A 19,069-nucleotide genomic window follows, 5' to 3' on the forward strand; every position below is an offset into this window, starting at 1 on the left:
ACCCCCATAACTTTGTCTGCACACACACACACACACACACACACACCCACACCCACAACACACATACACACACACACAAGTGAACACATCAGAATGTTAGGTGGCTGTGATGTCATCAAAGGCAACGTGATGACGTCACAGACACTGTGCTTTGATCTAGCATGGGCTCTGTGATGCCATCAGTGTTAGGTTATAACCCTAGCACCATGTCATTATCATACCTCCACTGGTTTTCGGGGGATAACTTTTGAAGGGATGGTGGTAGAGACTTGAAACCAAGCTCTGCACCCCCATTTTCGGACATTCCGGATCCAACGGTGCCACCCTGGAGTCTCTACGAGGTCGGGAAGTGGGTCAACCAGAACCTCGAGTACTCTGGTGCATACCTCGACAGGTTTCGGGGGATAACTTTTGAAGGGATGGTGGTAGAGACTTGAAACCAAGCTCTGCACCCCCATTTTCGGACATTCCGGATCCAACGGTACCACCCTCGCGTCTCTACGAGGTCGGGAAGTGGGTCAACCAGAACCTCGAGGACTCTGGTGCATACCTCGATGGGTTTTTGGAGGATAACGTTTGAAGGAAAGGTGGTAGAGACGTGAAACTAAGCTCTGCACCCCCATTTTTGGACATTCCGGATCCAAGGGTACCACCATCGAGTCTCTACAAGGTTGGGAAGTGGGTCAACTAGAACCTCGAGGACTCTGGTGCATACCTCGACGGGTTTTTGTGGAATAACTTTTGAAGTGAATGTGGTACAGACTTGAAAGCAGGCTCTGCACCCCCATAACTTTGTCTGCACACACACACACACACACACACACACACACCCACACCCACAACACACATACACACACACACAAGTGAACACATCAGAATGTTAGGTGGCTGTGATGTCATCAAAGGCAACGTGATGACGTCACAGACACTGTGCTTTGATCTAGCATGGGCTCTGTGATGCCACCAGTGTTAGGTTATAACCCTAGCACCATGTCATTATCATACCTCCACTGGTTTTCGGGGGATAACTTTTGAAGGGATGGTGGTAGAGACTTGAAACCAAGCTCTGCACCCCCATTTTCGGACATTCCGGATCCAACGGTGCCACCCTCGAGTCTCTACGAGGTCGGGAAGTGGTTCAACCAGAACCTCGAGGACTCTGGTGCATACCTCGACAGGTTTCGGGGGATAACTTTTGAAGGGATGGTGGTAGAGACTTGAAACCAAGCTCTGCACCCCCATTTTCGGACATTCCGGATCCAACGGTGCCACCATCGAGTCTCTACGACGTCGGGAAGTGGGTCAACCAGAACCTCGAGGACTCTGGTGCATACCTCGACAGGTTTCGGGGGCTAACTTTTGAAGGGATGGTGGTAGAGACTTGAAACCAAGCTCTGCACCCCCATTTCTGGACATTCCGGATCCAACGGTGCCACCCTCGCGTCTCTACGAGGTCGGGAAGTGGGTCAACCAGAACCTTGAAGACTCTGGTGCATACCTCGACGGGTTTTTGGAGGATAACGTTTGAAGGAAAGGTGGTAGAGACGTGAAACTAAGCTCTGCACCCCCATTTTGGGACATTCCGGATCCAAGGGTACCACCATCGAGTCTCTACAAGGTTGGGAAGTGGGTCAACTAGAACCTCGAGGACTCTGGTGCATACCTCGACGGGTTTTTGTGGAATAACTTTTGAAGTGAATGTGGTACAGACTTGAAAGCAGGCTCTGCACCCCCATAACTTTGTCTGCACAAACACACACACACACACACACACACCCACACCCACAACACACATACACACACACACAAGTGAACACATCAGAATGTTAGGTGGCTGTGATGTCATCAAAGGCAACGTGATGACGTCACAGACACTGTGCTTTGATCTAGCATGGGCTCTGTGATGCCATCAGTGTTAGGTTATAACCCTAGCACCATGTCATTATCATACCTCCACTGGTTTTCGGGGGATAACTTTTGAAGGGATGGTGGTAGAGACTTGAAACCAAGCTCTGCACCCCCATTTTCGGACATTCCGGATCCAACGGTGCAACCCTCGAGTCTCTACGAGGTCGGGAAGTGGGTCAACCAGAACCTCGAGGACTCTGGTGCATACCTCGACAGGTTTCGGGGGATAACTTTTGAAGGGATGGTGGTAGAGACTTGAAACCAAGCTCTGCACCCCCATTTTCGGACATTCCGGATCCAACGGTGCCACCATCGAGTCTCTACGACGTCGGGAAGTGGGTCAACCAGAACCTCGAGGACTCTGGTGCATACCTCGACAGGTTTCGGGGGCTAACTTTTGAAGGGATGGTGGTAGAGACTTGAAACCAAGCTCTGCACCCCCATTTCTGGACATTCCGGATCCAACGGTGCCACCCTCGCGTCTCTACGAGGTCGGGAAGTGGGTCAACCAGAACCTTGAAGACTCTGGTGCATACCTCGACGGGTTTTTGGAGGATAACGTTTGAAGGAAAGGTGGTAGAGACGTGAAACTAAGCTCTGCACCCCCATTTTTGGACATTCCGGATCCAAGGGTACCACCATCGAGTCTCTACAAGGTTGGGAAGTGGGTCAACTAGAACCTCGAGGACTCTGGTGCATACCTGGACGGTTTTTTGTGGAATAACTTTTGAAGTGAATGTGGTACAGACTTGAAAGCAGGCTCTGCACCCCCATAACTTTGTCTGCACACACACACACACACACACACACACACACACCCACAACACACATACACACACACACAAGTGAACACATCAGAATGTTAGGTGGCTGTGATGTCATCAAAGGCAACGTGATGACGTCACAGACACTGTGCTTTGATCTAGCATGGGCTCTGTGATGCCATCAGTGTTAGGTTATAACCCTAGCACCATGTCATTATCATACCTCCACTGGTTTTCGGGGGATAACTTTTGAAGGGATGGTGGTAGAGACTTGAAACCAAGCTCTGCACCCCCATTTTCGGACATTCCGGATCCAACGGTGCCACCCTGGAGTCTCTACGAGGTCGGGAAGTGGGTCAACCAGAACCTCGAGTACTCTGGTGCATACCTCGACAGGTTTCGGGGGATAACTTTTGAAGGGATGGTGGTAGAGACTTGAAACCAAGCTCTGCACCCCCATTTTCGGACATTCCGGATCCAACGGTACCACCCTCGCGTCTCTACGAGGTCGGGAAGTGGGTCAACCAGAACCTTGAGGACTCTGGTGCATACCTCGATGGGTTTTTGGAGGATAACGTTTGAAGGAAAGGTGGTAGAGACGTGAAACTAAGCTCTGCACCCCCATTTTTGGACATTCCGGATCCAAGGGTACCACCATCGAGTCTCTACAAGGTTGGGAAGTGGGTCAACTAGAACCTCGAGGACTCTGGTGCATACCTCGACGGGTTTTTGTGGAATAACTTTTGAAGTGAATGTGGTACAGACTTGAAAGCAGGCTCTGCACCCCCATAACTTTGTCTGCACACACACACACACACACACACACACCCACACCCACAACACACATACACACACACACAAGTGAACACATCAGAATGTTAGGTGGCTGTGATGTCATCAAAGGCAACGTGATGACGTCACAGACACTGTGCTTTGATCTAGCATGGGCTCTGTGATGCCATCAGTGTTAGGTTATAACCCTAGCACCATGTCATTATCATACCTCCACTGGTTTTCGGGGGATAACTTTTGAAGGGATGGTGGTAGAGACTTGAAACCAAGCTCTGCACCCCCATTTTCGGACATTCCGGATCCAACGGTGCAACCCTCGAGTCTCTACGAGGTCGGGAAGTGGGTCAACCAGAACCTCGAGGACTCTGGTGCATACCTCGACAGGTTTCGGGGGATAACTTTTGAAGGGATGGTGGTAGAGACTTGAAACCAAGCTGTGCACCCCCATTTTCGGACATTCCGGATCCAACGGTGCCACCATCGAGTCTCTACGACGTCGGGAAGTGGGTCAACCAGAACCTCGAGGACTCTGGTGCATACCTCGACAGGTTTCGGGGGCTAACTTTTGAAGGGATGGTGGTAGAGACTTGAAACCAAGCTCTGCACCCCCATTTCTGGACATTCCGGATCCAACGGTGCCACCCTCGCGTCTCTACGAGGTCGGGAAGTGGGTCAACCAGAACCTTGAAGACTCTGGTGCATACCTCGACGGGTTTTTGGAGGATAACGTTTGAAGGAAAGGTGGTAGAGACGTGAAACTAAGCTCTGCACCCCCATTTTTGGACATTCCGGATCCAAGGGTACCACCATCGAGTCTCTACAAGGTTGGGAAGTGGGTCAACTAGAACCTCGAGGACTCTGGTGCATACCTGGACGGGTTTTTGTGGAATAACTTTTGAAGTGAATGTGGTACAGACTTGAAAGCAGGCTCTGCACCCCCATAACTTTGTCTGCACACACACACACACACACACACACACCCACACCCACAACACACATACACACACACACAAGTGAACACATCAGAATGTTAGGTGGCTGTGATGTCATCAAAGGCAACGTGATGACGTCACAGACACTGTGCTTTGATCTAGCATGGGCTCTGTGATGCCATCAGTGTTAGGTTATAACCCTAGCACCATGTCATTATCATACCTCCACTGGTTTTCGGGGGATAACTTTTGAAGGGATGGTGGTAGAGACTTGAAACCAAGCTCTGCACCCCCATTTTCGGACATTCCGGATCCAACGGTGCAACCCTCGAGTCTCTACGAGGTCGGGAAGTGGGTCAACCAGAACCTCGAGGACTCTGGTGCATACCTCGACAGGTTTCGGGGGATAACTTTTGAAGGGATGGTGGTAGAGACTTGAAACCAAGCTCTGCACCCCCATTTTCGGACATTCCGGATCCAACGGTGCCACCATCGAGTCTCTACGACGTCGGGAAGTGGGTCAACCAGAACCTCGAGGACTCTGGTGCATACCTCGACAGGTTTCGGGGGCTAACTTTTGAAGGGATGGTGGTAGAGACTTGAAACCAAGCTCTGCACCCCCATTTCTGGACATTCCGGATCCAACGGTGCCACCCTCGCGTCTCTACGAGGTCGGGAAGTGGGTCAACCAGAACCTTGAAGACTCTGGTGCATACCTCGACGGGTTTTTGGAGGATAACGTTTGAAGGAAAGGTGGTAGAGACGTGAAACTAAGCTCTGCACCCCAATTTTTGGACATTCCGGATCCAAGGGTACCACCATCGAGTCTCTACAAGGTTGGGAAGTGGGTCAACTAGAACCTCGAGGACTCTGGTGCATACCTGGACGGGTTTTTGTGGAATAACTTTTGAAGTGAATGTGGTACAGACTTGAAAGCAGGCTCTGCACCCCCATAACTTTGTCTGCACACACACACACACACACACACACACCCACACCCACAACACACATACACACACACACAAGTGAACACATCAGAATGTTAGGTGGCTGTGATGTCATCAAAGGCAACGTGATGACGTCACAGACACTGTGCTTTGATCTAGCATGGGCTCTGTGATGCCATCAGTGTTAGGTTATAACCCTAGCACCATGTCATTATCATACCTCCACTGGTTTTCGGGGGATAACTTTTGAAGGGATGGTGGTAGAGACTTGAAACCAAGCTCTGCACCCCCATTTTCGGACATTCCGGATCCAACGGTGCCACCCTGGAGTCTCTACGAGGTCGGGAAGTGGGTCAACCAGAACCTCGAGTACTCTGGTGCATACCTCGACAGGTTTCGGGGGATAACTTTTGAAGGGATGGTGGTAGAGACTTGAAACCAAGCTCTGCACCCCCATTTTCGGACATTCCGGATCCAACGGTACCACCCTCGCGTCTCTACGAGGTCGGGAAGTGGGTCAACCAGAACCTTGAGGACTCTGGTGCATACCTCGACGGGTTTTTGGAGGATAACGTTTGAAGGAAAGGTGGTAGAGACGTGAAACTAAGCTCTGCACCCCCATTTTTGGACATTCCGGATCCAAGGGTACCACCATCGAGTCTCTACAAGGTTGGGAAGTGGGTCAACTAGAACCTCGAGGACTCTGGTGCATACCTCGACGGGTTTTTGTGGAATAACTTTTGAAGTGAATGTGGTACAGACTTGAAAGCAGGCTCTGCACCCCCATAACTTTGTCTGCACACACACACACACACACACACACACACACCCACACCCACAACACACATACACACACACACAAGTGAACACATCAGAATGTTAGGTGGCTGTGATGTCATCAAAGGCAACGTGATGACGTCACAGACACTGTGCTTTGATCTAGCATGGGCTCTGTGATGCCATCAGTGTTAGGTTATAACCCTAGCACCATGTCATTATCATACCTCCACTGGTTTTCGGGGGATAACTTTTGAAGGGATGGTGGTAGAGACTTGAAACCAAGCTCTGCACCCCCATTTTCGGACATTCCGGATCCAACGGTGCCACCCTCGAGTCTCTACGAGGTCGGGAAGTGGTTCAACCAGAACCTCGAGGACTCTGGTGCATACCTCGACAGGTTTCGGGGGATAACTTTTGAAGGGATGGTGGTAGAGACTTGAAACCAAGCTCTGCACCCCCATTTTCGGACATTCCGGATCCAACGGTGCCACCATCGAGTCTCTACGACGTCGGGAAGTGGGTCAACCAGAACCTCGAGGACTCTGGTGCATACCTCGACAGGTTTCGGGGGCTAACTTTTGAAGGGATGGTGGTAGAGACTTGAAACCAAGCTCTGCACCCCCATTTCTGGACATTCCGGATCCAACGGTGCCACCCTCGCGTCTCTACGAGGTCGGGAAGTGGGTCAACCAGAACCTTGAAGACTCTGGTGCATACCTCGACGGGTTTTTGGAGGATAACGTTTGAAGGAAAGGTGGTAGAGACGTGAAACTAAGCTCTGCACCCCCATTTTTGGACATTCCGGATCCAAGGGTACCACCATCGAGTCTCTACAAGGTTGGGAAGTGGGTCAACTAGAACCTCGAGGACTCTGGTGCATACCTCGACGGGTTTTTGTGGAATAACTTTTGAAGTGAATGTGGTACAGACTTGAAAGCAGGCTCTGCACCCCCATAACTTTGTCTGCACAAACACACACACACACACACACACACCCACACCCACAACACACATACACACACACACAAGTGAACACATCAGAATGTTAGGTGGCTGTGATGTCATCAAAGGCAACGTGATGACGTCACAGACACTGTGCTTTGATCTAGCATGGGCTCTGTGATGCCACCAGTGTTAGGTTATAACCCTAGCACCATGTCATTATCATACCTCCACTGGTTTTCGGGGGATAACTTTTGAAGGGATGGTGGTAGAGACTTGAAACCAAGCTCTGCACCCCCATTTTCGGACATTCCGGATCCAACGGTGCCACCCTCGAGTCTCTACGAGGTCGGGAAGTGGGTCAACCAGAACCTCGAGGACTCTGGTGCATACCTCGACAGGTTTCGGGGGATAACTTTTGAAGGGATGGTGGTAGAGACTTGAAACAAAGCTCTGCACCCCCATTTTTGGACATTCCGGATCCAACGGTGCCACCATCGAGTCTCTACGACGTCGGTAAGTGGGTCAACCAGAACCTCGAGGACTCTGGTGCATACCTCGACAGGTTTCGGGGGCTAACTTTTGAAGGGATGGTGGTAGAGACTTGAAACCAAGCTCTGCACCCCCATTTCTGGACATTCCGGATCCAACGGTGCCACCCTCGCGTCTCTACGAGGTCGGGAAGTGGGTCAACCAGAACCTTGAAGACTCTGGTGCATACCTCGACGGGTTTTTGGAGGATAATGTTTGAAGGAAAGGTGGTAGAGACGTGAAACTAAGCTCTGCACCCCCATTTTTGGACATTCCGGATCCAAGGGTACCACCATCGAGTCTCTACAAGGTTGGGAAGTGGGTCAACTAGAACCTCGAGGACTCTGGTGCATACCTGGACGGGTTTTTGTGGAATAACTTTTGAAGTGAATGTGGTACAGACTTGAAAGCAGGCTCTGCACCCCCATAACTTTGTCTGCACACACACACACACACACACACACACACACACACACCCACAACACACATACACACACACACAAGTGAACACATCAGAATGTTAGGTGGCTGTGATGTCATCAAAGGCAACGTGATGACGTCACAGACACTGTGCTTTGATCTAGCATGGGCTCTGTGATGCCACCAGTGTTAGGTTATAACCCTAGCACCATGTCATTATCATACCTCCACTGGTTTTCGGGGGATAACTTTTGAAGGGATGGTGGTAGAGACTTGAAACCAAGCTCTGCACCCCCATTTTCGGACATTCCGGATCCAGCGGTGCCACCCTGGAGTCTCTACGAGGTCGGGAAGTGGGTCAACCAGAACCTCGAGTACTCTGGTGCATACCTCGACAGGTTTCGGGGGATAACTTTTGAAGGGATGGTGGTAGAGACTTGAAACCAAGCTCTGCACCCCCATTTTCGGACATTCCGGATCCAACGGTGCCACCCTCGCGTCTCTACGAGGTCGGGAAGTGGGTCAACCAGAACCTTGAGGACTCTGGTGCATACCTCGACGGGTTTTTGGAGGATAACGTTTGAAGGAAAGGTGGTAGAGACGTGAAACTAAGCTCTGCACCCCCATTTTTGGACATTCCGGATCCAAGGGTACCACCATCGAGTCTCTACAAGGTTGGGAAGTGGGTCAACTAGAACCTCGAGGACTCTGGTGCATACCTGGACGGGTTTTTGTGGAATAACTTTTGAAGTGAATGTGGTACAGACTTGAAAGCAGGCTCTGCACCCCCATAACTTTGTCTGCACACACACACACACACACACACACACACACACACCCACAACACACATACACACACACACACAAGTGAACACATCAGAATGTTAGGTGGCTGTGATGTCATCAAAGGCAACGTGATGACGTCACAGACACTGTGCTTTGATCTAGCATGGGCTCTGTGATGCCATCAGTGTTAGGTTATAACCCTAGCACCATGTCATTATCATACCTCCACTGGTTTTCGGGGGATAACTTTTGAAGGGATGGTGGTAGATACTTGAAACTAAGCTCTGCACCCCCATTTTCGGACATTCCGGATCCAACGGTGCCACCCTCGAGTCTCTACGAGGTCGGGAAGTGGGTCAACCAGAACCTCGAGGACTCTGGTGCATACCTCGACAGGTTTCGGGGGATAACTTTTGAAGGGATGGTGGTAGAGACTTGAAACCAAGCTCTGCACCCCCATTTTCGGACATTCCGGATCCAAGGGTACCACCATCGAGTCTCTACAAGGTTGGGAAGTGGGTCAACTAGAACCTCGAGGACTCTGGTGCATACCTCGACGGGTTTTTGGAGGATAACGTTTGAAGGAAAGGTGGTAGAGACGTGAAACTAAGCTCTGCACCCCCATTTTTGGACATTCCGGATCCAAGGGTACCACCATCGAGTCTCTACAAGGTTGGGAAGTGGGTCAACTAGAACCTCGAGGACTCTGGTGCATACCTGGACGGGTTTTTGTGGAATAACTTTTGAAGTGAATGTGGTACAGACTTGAAAGCAGGCTCTGCACCCCCATAACTTTGTCTGCACACACACACACACACACACACACACACACACACACCCACACCCACAACACACATACACACACACACAAGTGAACACATCAGAATGTTAGGTGGCTGTGATGTCATCAAAGGCAACGTGATGACGTCACAGACACTGTGCTTTGATCTAGCATGGGCTCTGTGATGCCATCAGTGTTAGGTTATAACCCTAGCACCATGTCATTATCATACCTCCACTGGTTTTCGGGGGATAACTTTTGAAGGGATGGTGGTAGAGACTTGAAACCAAGCTCTGCACCCCCATTTTCGGACATTCCGGATCCAACGGTGCAACCCTCGAGTCTCTACGAGGTCGGGAAGTGGGTCAACCAGAACCTCGAGGACTCTGGTGCATACCTCGACAGGTTTCGGGGGATAACTTTTGAAGGGATGGTGGTAGAGACTTGAAACCAAGCTCTGCACCCCCATTTTCGGACATTCCGGATCCAACGGTGCCACCATCGAGTCTCTACGACGTCGGGAAGTGGGTCAACCAGAACCTCGAGGACTCTGGTGCATACCTCGACAGGTTTCGGGGGCTAACTTTTGAAGGGATGGTGGTAGAGACTTGAAACCAAGCTCTGCACCCCCATTTCTGGACATTCCGGATCCAACGGTGCCACCCTCGCGTCTCTACGAGGTCGGGAAGTGGGTCAACCAGAACCTTGAAGACTCTGGTGCATACCTCGACGGGTTTTTGGAGGATAACGTTTGAAGGAAAGGTGGTAGAGACGTGAAACTAAGCTCTGCACCCCCATTTTTGGACATTCCGGATCCAAGGGTACCACCATCGAGTCTCTACAAGGTTGGGAAGTGGGTCAACTAGAACCTCGAGGACTCTGGTGCATACCTCGACGGGTTTTTGGAGGATAACGTTTGAAGGAAAGGTGGTAGAGACGTGAAACTAAGCTCTGCACCCCCATTTTTGGACATTCCGGATCCTAGGGTACCACCATCGAGTCTCTACAAGGTTGGGAAGTGGGTCAACTAGAACCTCGAGGACTCTGGTGCATACCTGGACGGGTTTTTGTGGAATAACTTTTGAAGTGAATGTGGTACAGACTTGAAAGCAGGCTCTGCACCCCCATAACTTTGTCTGCACACACACACACACACACACACACACACACACACCCACACCCACAACACACATACACACACACACAAGTGAACACATCAGAATGTTAGGTGGCTGTGATGTCATCAAAGGCAACGTGATGACGTCACAGACACTGTGCTTTGATCTAGCATGGGCTCTGTGATGCCATCAGTGTTAGGTTATAACCCTAGCACCATGTCATTATCATAACTCCACTGGTTTTCGGGGGATAACTTTTGAAGGGATGGTGGTAGAGACTTCAAACCAAGCTCTGCACCCCCATTTTCGGACATTCCGGATCCAACGGTGCCACCCTCGAGTCTCTACGAGGTCGGGAAGTGGGTCAACCAGAACCTCGAGGACTCTGGTGCATACCTCGACAGGTTTTGGGGGATAACTTTTGAAGGGATGGTGGTAGAGACTTGAAACCAAGCTCTGCACCCCCATTTTCGGACATTCCGGATCCAACGGTGCCACCATCGAGTCTCTACGACGTCGGGAAGGGGGTCAACCAGAACCTCGAGGACTCTGGTGCATACCTCGACAGGTTTCGGGGGCTAACTTTTGAAGGGATGGTGGTAGAGACTTGAAACCAAGCTCTGCACCCCCATCTCTGGACATTCCGGATCCAACGGTGCCACCCTCGCGTCTCTACGAGGTCGGGAAGTGGGTCAACCAGAACCTTGAAGACTCTGGTGCATACCTCGACGGGTTTTTGGAGGATAACGTTTGAAGGAAAGGTGGTAGAGACGTGAAACTAAGCTCTGCACCCCCATTTTTGGACATTCCGGATCCAAGGGTACCACCATCGAGTCTCTACAAGGTTGGGAAGTGGGTCAACTAGAACCTCGAGGACTCTGGTGCATACCTGGACGGGTTTTTGTGGAATAACTTTTGAAGTGAATGTGGTACAGACTTGAAAGCAGGCTCTGCACCCCCATAACTTTGTCTGCACACACACACACACACACACACACACACCCACACCCACAACACACATACACACACACACAAGTGAACACATCAGAATGTTAGGTGGCTGTGATGTCATCAAAGGCAACGTGATGACGTCACAGACACTGTGCTTTGATCTAGCATGGGTTCTGTGATGCCATCAGTGTTAGGTTATAACCCTAGCACCATGTCATTATCATACCTCCACTGGTTTTCGGGGGATAACTTTTGAAGGGATGGTGGTAGAGACTTGAAACCAAGCTCTGCACCCCCATTTTCGGACATTCCGGATCCAACGGTGCCACCCTCGAGTCTCTACGAGGTCGGGAAGTGGGTCAACCAGAACCTCGAGGACTCTGGTGCATAACTCGACAGGTTTTGGGGGATAACTTGTGAAGGGATGGTGGTAGAGACTTGAAACCAAGCTCTGCACCCCCATTTTCGGACATTCCGGATCCAACGGTGCCACCATCGAGTCTCTACGACGTCGGGAAGTGGGTCAACCAGAACCTCGAGTACTCTGGTGCATACCTCGACAGGTTTCGGGGGATAACTTTTGAAGGGATGGTGGTAGAGACTTGAAACCAAGCTCTGCACCCCCATTTTCGGACATTCCGGATCCAACGGTGCCACCCTCGCGTCTCTACGACGTCGGGAAGTGGGTCAACCAGAACCTTGAGGACTCTGGTGCATACCTCGACGGGTTTTTGGAGGATAACGTTTGAAGGAAAGGTGGTAGAGACGTGAAACTAAGCTCTGCACCCCCATTTTTGGACATTCCGGATCCAAGGGTACCACCATCGAGTCTCTACAAGGTTGGGAAGTGGGTCAACTAGAACCTCGAGGACTCTGGTGCATACCTGGACGGGTTTTTGTGGAATAACTTTTGAAGTGAATGTGGTACAGACTTGAAAGCAGGCTCTGCACCCCCATAACTTTGTCTGCACACACACACACACACACACACACACCCACACCCACAACACACATACACACACACACAAGTGAACACATCAGAATGTTAGGTGGCTGTGATGTCATCAAAGGCAACGTGATGACGTCACAGACACTGTGCTTTGATCTAGCATGGGCTCTGTGATGCCATCAGTGTTAGGTTATAACCCTAGCACCATGTCATTATCATACCTCCACTGGTTTTCGGGGGATAACTTTTGAAGGGATGGTGGTAGAGACTTGAAACCAAGCTCTGCACCCCCATTTTCGGACATTCCGGATCCAACGGTGCCACCCTCGAGTCTCTACGAGGTCGGGAAGTGGGTCAACCAGAACCTCGAGGACTCTGGTGCATACCTCGACAGGTTTCGGGGGATAACTTTTGAAGGGATGGTGGTAGAGACTTGAAACCAAGCTCTGCACCCCCATTTCTGGACATTCCGGATCCAACGGTGCCACCCTCGCGTCTCTACGAGGTCGGGAAGTGGGTCAACCAGAACCTTGAAGACTCTGGTGCATACCTCGACGGGTTTTTGGAGGATAACGTTTGAAGGAAAGGTGGTAGAGACGTGAAACTAAGCTCTGCACCCCCATTTTTGGACATTCCGGATCCAAGGGTACCACCATCGAGTCTCTACAAGGTTGGGAAGTGGGTCAACTAGAACCTTGAGGACTCTGGTGCATACCTGGACGGGTTTTTGTGGAATAACTTTTGAAGTGAATGTGGTACAGACTTGAAAGCAGGCTCTGCACCCCCATAACTTTGTCTGCACACACACACACACACACACACACACACCCACACCCACAACACACATACACACACACACAAGTGAACACATCAGAATGTTAGGTGGCTGTGATGTCATCAAAGGCAACGTGATGACGTCACAGACACTGTGCTTTGATCTAGCATGGGCTCTGTGATGCCATCAGTGTTAGGTTATAACCCTAGCACCATGTCATTATCATACCTCCACTGGTTTTCGGGGGATAACTTTTGAAGGGATGGTGGTAGAGACTTGAAACTAAGCTCTGCACCCCCATTTTCGGACATTCCGGATCCAACGGTGCCACCCTCGAGTCTCTACGAGGTCGGGAAGTGGGTCAACCAGAACCTCGAGGACTCTGGTGCATACCTCGACAGGTTTCGGGGGATAACTTTTGAAGGGATGGTGGTAGAGACTTGAAACCAAGCTCTGCACCCCCATTTTCGGACATTCCGGATCCAGCGGTGCCACCCTGGAGTCTCTACGAGGTCGGGAAGTGGGTCAACCAGAACCTCGAGTACTCTGGTGCATACCTCGACAGGTTTCGGGGGATAACTTTTGAAGGGATGGTGGTAGAGACTTGAAACCAAGCTCTGCACCCCCATTTCTGGACATTCCGGATCCAACGGTGCCACCCTCGCGTCTCTACGAGGTCGGGAAGTGGGTCAACCAGAACCTTGAAGACTCTGGTGCATACCTCGACGGGTTTTTGGAGGATAACGTTTGAAGGAAAGGTGGTAGAGACGTGAAACTAAGCTCTGCACCCCCATTTTTGGACATTCCGGATCCAAGGGTACCACCATCGAGTCTCTACAAGGTTGGGAAGTGGGTCAACTAGAACCTCGAGGACTCTGGTGCATACCTGGACGGGTTTTTGTGGAATAACTTTTGAAGTGAATGTGGTACAGACTTGAAAGCAGGCTCTGCACCCCCATAACTTTGTCTGCACACACACACACACACACACACACACCCACACCCACAACACACATACACACACACACAAGTGAACACATCAGAATGTTAGGTGGCTGTGATGTCATCAAAGGCAACGTGATGACGTCACAGACACTGTGCTTTGATCTAGCATGGGCTCTGTGATGCCATCAGTGTTAGGTTATAACCCTAGCACCATGTCATTATCATACCTCCACTGGTTTTCGGGGGATAACTTTTGAAGGGATGGTGGTAGAGACTTGAAACCAAGCTCTGCACCCCCATTTTCGGACATTCCGGATCCAACGGTGCAACCCTCGAGTCTCTACGAGGTCGGGAAGTGGGTCAACCAGAACCTCGAGGACTCTGGTGCATACCTCGACAGGTTTCGGGGGATAACTTTTGAAGGGATGGTGGTAGAGACTTGAAACCAAGCTCTGCACCCCCATTTTCGGACATTCCGGATCCAACGGTGCCACCATCGAGTCTCTACGACGTCGGGAAGTGGGTCAACCAGAACCTCGAGGACTCTGGTGCATACCTCGACAGGTTTCGGGGGCTAACTTTTGAAGGGATGGTGGTAGAGACTTGAAACCAAGCTCTGCACCCCCATTTCTGGACATTCCGGATCCAACGGTGCCACCCTCGCGTCTCTACGAGGTCGGGAAGTGGGTCAACCAGAACCTTGAAGACTCTGGTGCATACCTCGACGGGTTTTTGGAGGATAACGTTTGAAGGAAAGGTGGTAGAGACGTGAAACTAAGCTCTGCACCCCCATTTTTGGACATTCCGGATCCAAGGGTACCACCATCGAGTCTCTACAAGGTTGGGAAGTGGGTCAACTAGAACCTCGAGGACTCTGGTGCATACCTCGACGGGTTTTTGGAGGATAACGTTTGAAGGAAAGGTGGTAGAGACGTGAAACTAAGCTCTGCACCCCCATTTTTGGACATTCCGGATCCTAGGGTACCACCATCGAGTCTCTACAAGGTTGGGAAGTGGGTCAACTAGAACCTCGAGGACTCTGGTGCATACCTGGACGGGTTTTTGTGGAATAACTTTTGAAGTGAATGTGGTACAGACTTGAAAGCAGGCTCTGCACCCCCATAACTTTGTCTGCACACACACACACACACACACACACACACACCCACACCCACAACACACATACACACACACACAAGTGAACACATCAGAATGTTAGGTGGCTGTGATGTCATCAAAGGCAACGTGATGACGTCACAGACACTGTGCTTTGATCTAGCATGGGCTCTGTGATGCCATCAGTGTTAGGTTATAACCCTAGCACCATGTCATTATCATACCTCCACTGGTTTTCGGGGGATAACTTTTGAAGGGATGGTGGTAGAGACTTGAAACCAAGCTCTGCACCCCCATTTTCGGACATTCCGGATCCAACGGTGCCACCCTCGAGTCTCTACGAGGTCGGGAAGTGGGTCAACCAGAACCTCGAGGACTCTGGTGCATAACTCGACAGGTTTTGGGGGATAACTTGTGAAGGGATGGTGGTAGAGACTTGAAACCAAGCTCTGCACCCCCATTTTCGGACATTCCGGATCCAACGGTGCCACCATCGAGTCTCTACGACGTCGGGAAGTGGGTCAACCAGAACCTCGAGTACTCTGGTGCATACCTCGACAGGTTTCGGGGGATAACTTTTGAAGGGATGGTGGTAGAGACTTGAAACCAAGCTCTGCACCCCCATTTTCGGACATTCCGGATCCAACGGTGCCACCCTCGCGTCTCTATGACGTCGGGAAGTGGGTCAACCAGAACCTTGAGGACTCTGGTGCATACCTCGACGGGTTTTTGGAGGATAACGTTTGAAGGAAAGGTGGTAGAGACGTGAAACTAAGCTCTGCACCCCCATTTTTGGACATTCCGGATCCAAGGGTACCACCATCGAGTCTCTACAAGGTTGGGAAGTGGGTCAACTAGAACCTCGAGGACTCTGGTGCATACCTGGACGGTTTTTTGTGGAATAACTTTTGAAGTGAATGTGGTACAGACTTGAAAGCAGGCTCTGCACCCCCATAACTTTGTCTGCACACACACACACACACACACACACACACACACCCACAACACACATACACACACACACAAGTGAACACATCAGAATGTTAGGTGGCTGTGATGTCATCAAAGGCAACGTGATGACGTCACAGACACTGTGCTTTGATCTAGCATGGGCTCTGTGATGCCATCAGTGTTAGGTTATAACCCTAGCACCATGTCATTATCATACCTCCACTGGTTTTCGGGGGATAACTTTTGAAGGGATGGTGGTAGAGACTTGAAACCAAGCTCTGCACCCCCATTTTCGGACATTCCGGATCCAACGGTGCCACCCTCGAGTCTCTACGAGGTCGGGAAGTGGGTCAACCAGAACCTCGAGGACTCTGGTGCATACCTCGACAGGTTTCGGGGGATAACTTTTGAAGGGATGGTGGTAGAGACTTGAAACCAAGCTCTGCACCCCCATTTCTGGACATTCCGGATCCAACGGTGCCACCCTCGCGTCTCTACGAGGTCGGGAAGTGGGTCAACCAGAACCTTGAAGACTCTGGTGCATACCTCGACGGGTTTTTGGAGGATAACGTTTGAAGGAAAGGTGGTAGAGACGTGAAACTAAGCTCTGCACCCCCATTTTTGGACATTCCGGATCCAAGGGTACCACCATCGAGTCTCTACAAGGTTGGGAAGTGGGTCAACTAGAACCTCGAGGACTCTGGTGCATACCTGGACGGGTTTTTGTGGAATAACTTTTGAAGTGAATGTGGTACAGACTTGAAAGCAGGCTCTGCACCCCCATAACTTTGTCTGCACACACACACACACACACACACACACACCCACACCCACAACACACATACACACACACACAAGTGAACACATCAGAATGTTAGGTGGCTGTGATGTCATCAAAGGCAACGTGATGACGTCACAGACACTGTGCTTTGATCTAGCATGGGCTCTGTGATGCCATCAGTGTTAGGTTATAACCCTAGCACCATGTCATTATCATACCTCCACTGGTTTTCGGGGGATAACTTTTGAAGGGATGGTGGTAGAGACTTGAAACTAAGCTCTGCACCCCCATTTTCGGACATTCCGGATCCAACGGTGCCACCCTCGCGTCTCTACGAGGTCGGGAAGTGGGTCAACCAGAACCTTGAAGACTCTGGTGCATACCTCGACGGGTTTTTGGAGGATAACGTTTGAAGGAAAGGTGGTAGAGACGTGAAACTAAGCTCTGCACCCCCATTTTTGGACATTCCGGATCCAAGGGTACCACCATCGAGTCTCTACAAGGTTGGGAAGTGGGTCAACTAGAACCTCGAGGACTCTGGTGCATACCTGGACGGGTTTTTGTGGAATAACTTTTGAAGTGAATGTGGTACAGACTTGAAAGCAGGCTCTGCACCCCCATAACTTTGTCTGCACACACACACACACACACACACACACCCACACCCACAACACACATACACACACACACAAGTGAACACATCAGAATGTTAGGTGGCTGTGATGTCATCAAAGGCAACGTGATGACGTCACAGACACTGTGCTTTGATCTAGCATGGGCTCTGTGATGCCATCAGTGTTAGGTTATAACCCTAGCACCATGTCATTATCATACCTCCACTGGTTTTCGGGGGATAACTTTTGAAGGGATGGTGGTAGAGACTTGAAACCAAGCTCTGCACCCCCATTTTCGGACATTCCGGATCCAACGGTGCAAGCCTCGAGTCTCTACGAGGTCGGGAAGTGGGTCAACCAGAACCTCGAGGACTCTGGTGCATACCTCGACAGGTTTCGGGGGATAACTTTTGAAGGGATGGTGGTAGAGACTTGAAACCAAGCTCTGCACCCCCATTTTCGGACATTCCGGATCCAACGGTGCCACCATCGAGTCTCTACGACGTCGGGAAGTGGGTCAACCAGAACCTCGAGGACTCTGGTGCATACCTCGACAGGTTTCGGGGGCTAACTTTTGAAGGGATGGTGGTAGAGACTTGAAACCAAGCTCTGCACCCCCATTTCTGGACATTCCGGATCCAACGGTGCCACCCTCGCGTCTCTACGAGGTCGGGAAGTGGGTCAACCAGAACCTTGAAGACTCTGGTGCATACCTCGACGGGTTTTTGGAGGATAACGTTTGAAGGAAAGGTGGTAGAGACGTGAAACTAAGCTCTGCACCCCCATTTTTGGACATTCCGGATCCAAGGGTACCACCATCGAGTCTCTACAAGGTTGGGAAGTGGGTCAACTAGAACCTCGAGGACTCTGGTGCATACCTCGACGGGTTTTTGGAGGATAACGTTTGAAGGAAAGGTGGTAGAGACGTGAAACTAAGCTCTGCACCCCCATTTTTGGACATTCCGGATCCTAGGGTACCACCATCGAGTCTCTACAAGGTTGGGAAGTGGGTCAACTAGAACCTCGAGGACTCTGGTGCATACCTGGACGGGTTTTTGTGGAATAACTTTTGAAGTGAATGTGGTACAGACTTGAAAGCAGGCTCTGCACCCCCATAACTTTGTCTGCACACACACACACACACACACACACACACACCCACACCCACAACACACATACACACACACACAAGTGAACACATCAGAATGTTAGGTGGCTGTGATGTCATCAAAGGCAACGTGATGACGTCACAGACACTGTGCTTTGATCTAGCATGGGCTCTGTGA

This window comes from Lutjanus erythropterus, chromosome 17 (genome assembly GCF_056507025.1).
Source record: "Lutjanus erythropterus isolate fLutEry1 chromosome 17, fLutEry1.hap2, whole genome shotgun sequence".
NCBI classification, from domain to species: Eukaryota; Metazoa; Chordata; class Actinopteri; order Lutjaniformes; family Lutjanidae; genus Lutjanus; species Lutjanus erythropterus.